This window comes from Phaseolus vulgaris, chromosome 8 (genome assembly GCF_000499845.2).
Source record: "Phaseolus vulgaris cultivar G19833 chromosome 8, P. vulgaris v2.0, whole genome shotgun sequence".
NCBI classification, from domain to species: domain Eukaryota; kingdom Viridiplantae; phylum Streptophyta; class Magnoliopsida; order Fabales; family Fabaceae; genus Phaseolus; species Phaseolus vulgaris.
This window is the reverse complement of record NC_023752.2, coordinates 57,333,017-57,338,566: the sequence shown is the minus strand read 5'-3', so window position 1 is coordinate 57,338,566 and position 5,550 is coordinate 57,333,017. Positions and strand designations below refer to the sequence as shown.

Sequence of the window (5,550 nt, the reverse complement as noted above, 5' to 3'; positions counted from 1 at the left end):
GTGTGCATGAACTCCTCCATCGGCTCCTCACCACCCTAATATTTTAGTCTATGTGACTTAGATCATAGTGAAGCTCGGAGATCTCTATTATCACATAGACATCATCAATACTTAATACACAACAAACATCAGTCAATTATCCCAAATGTATGAATTCAATTTCATATCATTTTCATCATACAATATCATTCAAAATGTGATCCACAACATTCAAAAGTCTATTTATCATAAAAAAAACACTTAAATAGTAAACTATCAAAATCTAATATTTTTACAAGTTTAAATAATATATAAACAAACAACACAATATATAAACACACAACATCCATGCAAGAGAAATTGAATATTGGGACCACGTCTCCCCTCTACATCCAGATCTTCTAGCCTAGGGTGCTATTAAAACTTAAAGTCAATTTCTACCTTAATTTTTGTTTTTCAAGCAACTTCTATAATTTTATCCTCCAGTATGGACAAGCTTCAAAATTTAAGGGTCTAATGCAAGTTATCCAAACATAACAGAAATTCAGTCAACGTATAGTAGAATAAGTTGAGAGGATTACTCTTCTCAACTAACCCCACCAAGATTGATGACTAAATCCTAAGAAAAAACAAAGAACAAAGGATCTTTAGAGCAAAAATAAACTTAATATGTTTGTAAACCTGATCGGGTAAAAATGTTCCTTAACTTCTCAGTTAGAACGTGGTTCGATTAGATTATAAAATAGATGAAGATTGGGAAAGGAAATTAAGAGATAAGGAAGATAAGAGAATATAGAAAGAGAGAATGAAAGAGGAAAAAAAACGGTGGTGGGCTTCTCTATGCTTTTTAATTACACTATTACAATTGAAGATCAGATCTCAAAGTTTTCTAGGTGACATGGTTGTTATAGTTTTACACTAAGCTTTTAATTAACTTCCTAAAATGTAAAAGCTTTTAGCAAAAATTCTGAATTTTTTTTTTAATATAATTCTTATGATTGATTATAAAATTTTATAATTAAATCCTTATAAATTAGTACTACCTTATTCCTAAAAATACGAAGTAATTAATTCATTTACATTTATTAAAATATGAATTAATTTAATTAGTACACAAAAAATCATCAAATAAAATTAATTTTATAAAAAAGAAATATTAGTCAATATATGGACTAATTTAGATATTATTGTAGAGATTACAAAAATTATTAGTATTTAAAATAGTTTATATTATTAATAAAAAATTATAAACTAGTTTTTAAAATTGTGTATAATTAACTAATAAGATTTTAGCTATCAATTAATTTCGATTCTAAATTTTATAGCTAAAACTTGGTAAATAAATTAGATTTCAATTTAGAAACTAGTTTATAAATTTTATTAACAATAAAATTTATCTTAGATACCAATAATTTTTTAGTTTCTAAAAAATAATATTTGAATTAGTTAATATAGAAATCAATTACTTTTTCTCTCTACAATTGATTTTTATTTGATAATTTTTTTGGAGTGATAATATTAAATTTATTAATAATTTATTTATTTTTCTCAAAATTCCTCTTAAAATAATTCGGGTCTACCAACCACTCTTTCGACTTAATCACTTTTATGTAACTAATTTCCTTGCACTAATCATTTTCTTATCCTCGTAAAAGAGGAAATTAATATATTTTACTAAAGTATATTGCTTAAAATAAAATAACTAAAAGTATTTTAATAAAATAATAAACAAAAACAATTTAAAAAGAGATAAACATATTTTTTGTAATCTTAATATTTAAGCATCAATAGAGTGTTCACGCACTCACATATAATAGGAGAAAGATTGGAAGAGAAATAAAAGAGAGATCATCAACTAAAGATAAAGACATTTCATAACATTTAAGTAGATACAAATTTCACCTTAATGAACTAATTTTATAAGGTTACATTATACTTAAAGTTTATTTCTTAATATGCTATTGTAGCCACTTAGAATCTATCTTAACGAAAATTTGTTGGGCTTATCATGTTGCTCATTATCGGATTGCTATTGGACCACTCATAGATATATAGTCTCACGCATGAATTGACATCCTCGACGTCAGAAGTGTGTTGGAAATCCCACATCGACTAGAAATAAAAATATCTATATATATAACCATTGAGGGAGCACAAACAGGCCTATTTTGACACGTGTCGCAACCTCTAAGTTTTGGAAAAAAAAATGAAAAAGAAATTTACCCAAAGAGGAAAATTGACCAAAGTTTCACCAATTATCACATGACACCTGGACTAACCAGAGCTTGCCACATACCAATTCTTAAAACTCACTTTTTTTTTTCTCTCTCTCTCATTCTGATTTCCCATTCTCTCTGAAACCCTAATCTCTCTCAAAGCCATTCTCTCATTCCTTCTCTCCTTTTTCTCTTTACTGATATTCACCAATTCGGCAACTGCCTACATGCCTTATTGAAAGGCATCTTTAATCTGCACCAACGTATTTCCCTTTTTCGTGATGGCTGAACCCTTCTCTTCTCAGCTTTCTCTCCTCAACTTTCACCGATTTGGCCACTGCACACACTCTGGTCATTGCCTTTCCAACAACTCAGATATCTTCTTTTAGGGTTGTTTCTTATGGTGCGATTTTTGAATTTGAAAATCACTTTTTGAGGTTATATAAGTTCTCAAAAACTGGACATTCTTCTGAATAAAAGGTTAGTCTTTTATCATTCCTTTTCATTTTTGCAGTTATTTTGATGTTTTTGGTTTTCTGTTTGTTATATTCTTCTTTGCTCTTCGTGTTTCTCAAGAAAGGTCTCAACCTTTGGGTTCTCTTATGTTGGGTTCTCTTACCAAAGTTGCTTGCTTTTGATGTTTATTCTATTAATCTTTTTTGCATTTCCTTTGCTCCACTGGTATTAATATTGTTACTTTTATGTTTGTTTCGTTTTCCAGTATTCTATATCATTTTTGCATAAGATTTTGCATCAGAATCACAAAGCACCTATAGAAGGTAATGCAAGCAAAAACCGAGGGATTTTCCAGTATTCTCATCGTGTCCAGTTTTGTTTGCATTTATATGATTTTTGTCCAAAATGTTAGCTCCATTTTTCTCAGTTTTTCCATTTGTATTGTCAAATGTTCATCTCTTTTGAAAGTGTATTTTTGTTTCCATCTGTTTATTTATTTAATTTAATTTAATTGAATGGGGTAATTAGGGTTTCAATTGACAATGTTTTGGGGTTTTTTTGCAACTGTTTTTGCTGAAGATTTTACATCAGAATCACAAAGCAACTAAAGAAGGTAATGGAAGCAAAAAATGAGGTGATGTTGCAAAATCTGAGAATTTGGGAAGAAAAAACAGTTACATAAATAAGGTAATCAAATTTCAAATCTGAATTGAATTTTGATAAAGTTTGGAGCTTTATTTTTAGTATTTTAAGGTGATAGATGTTCTTCATCATGGAATATTGTTCTCTCTTCTTGGACTACTCTTTCTCTTCATCTGCTTTCTGAAGTATAAAGTATAATAATTGAACACTTATTTTTATTTGTCCTAACTTATTTTTATTTATCCTGTGCAGGCACGATTTGAAGTATTGTATCATATGAATTTGTAGAATGGATTGTAATTTGTGTTGATAATAATATCATAATTGTTGTGAGTGCATAAAAGTTGTTGTATTAGTATCATGAAGAGTTGTAGGCAATTATTAACAAATGTTGTAATTTTAATCTCACCTCTTCTATATTGATGTTATGAAAATCTATAAAAATTGAAAGATTTATCATAGATCTTTCTTAATGCAATTGTTTTTTATTCTCATTAAAACAGACTAATATAAAATTGAGAACTAATATACGGATAAATACAAAATATTAAATTATTTTATTTCCTACTTAAATAAAAATTTAAAATAAATAACAGTTATAAGTATTTAAAATCCTAAATAAATATATGTCCCAAAAAATTTAATGTCATTCTTAAATAAGAATCCAAATTAACTAAATTTATATGTTTTTCAAAAGTTATAAATAAATTATTTATTTTTTCGGCGATGTGCTTCTTGCGGCGATGCCAGACCACCTGATCTTCCGTTATCTAACACGACGATGACACCAACCTGGCGTCAACCGATTATGTACACTGCAGAACGCTACTTCCACAAACAGCGACTATATTTCAATGTTTTCTTATCAAAGTTATTAAGTGAAATTTTAAACAATAAACCCTAAGTCAAGTGAAAATTAATTTAAAAGCATTTTAATGACTTACTGTTATAAATTAAAATTAATATAATATACATACTAATTTAAAAGTATTTTTAGGATTTAACTGTTACAAATTAATATAGTGTATATTTTTAAGAATACTTTAACGTATAAATTATTACCTTAAGTAGGACATCATAATATATATATATATATATAAACGTTATATTAAGTAGGATTTTAAGTAATATAGTATTTGTATTTATTAAATAATTTATAAATTTTATTGATTTCAAAATTAATGTAATGTATATTCTAATGTAATGTACATTAGAATACTTCCACAAACGGCGACTATGTACACTGCAGAACGTCCCTTCCACAAACGACGACTATGTACACTGCAGAACGCCACTTCCACAAACGGTGACTATGTACACTGCAAAACGTCACTTCCACAAACGGCGCTATGTACACTGCAGAACGCCACTTCCACAAACGACGACTATGTACACTGAAGAACGCCACTTCCACAAACGGCGACTATGTACACTGCAGAACGCCACTTCCACAAACGGCGACTATGTACACTGCAGAACACCACTTCCACAAACGGCGACTATGTACACTGCAAAACGTCACTTCCACAAACGGCGACTATGTACACTGCAAAACGTCACTTCCACAAACGGCGCTATGTACACTGCAGAACGCCACTTCCACAAACGGCTACTATGTACACTGAAGAACGCCACTTCCACAAACGGCGACTATGTACACTGCAGAACGTCACTTCCACAAACGGCGACTATGTACACTGCAGAACGCCACTTCCACAAACGGCGACTATGTACACTGCAGAACGTCACTTCCACAAACGGCGACTATGTACACTGCAGAACGCCACTTCCACAAACGGCGACTATATTTCAATGTTTTCTTATCAAAGTTGTTACTATGCATACAGAAACGCAAATTATTGGTGGCATTGTGCATGTAAGCAGAAGTTCCTCATAGTATTTTGGTTTGGTGATACGAATAGGGTTAAATGTAATATGTATTTTTTTAATTATGTTTTATGTTGTACAATGAATATGGATATACGAATAGAAGCAAAAGTCAATGTTGTAGAATTTATTTTGTATTTTCTTAATTATTTCTGTTGTATTTTGTTTATTATGTTCCATTTCTTCATAAACCCTAAACCCTAAACTAATATAATGTATATTTTTAAAATACATGAAGAGAAAATATAATTATAATAATATGAAATATGAAATATGAAATTATAATTTAAAGTTTACAATAAACTTCTGCATGGACAAGTCAAGTGAAAATTAATTTAAAAGCATTTTAATGATTTACTGTTATAAATTA

At 29.3% G+C, this 5,550-nt stretch overlaps 1 long non-coding RNA gene across 1 annotated transcript; it reads left to right on the top strand.

Annotated features, from left to right (window-relative positions):
• The first annotated feature begins 2,765 nt into the window (after positions 1-2,765).
• Positions 2,766-3,670, top strand: LOC137826865 (uncharacterized). Its single transcript, XR_011083598.1, has 3 exons — positions 2,766-2,974; positions 3,231-3,338; positions 3,546-3,670. It is a non-coding gene; the product is annotated as an uncharacterized lncRNA (long non-coding RNA).
• The last annotated feature ends 1,880 nt before the right edge of the window (positions 3,671-5,550 follow it).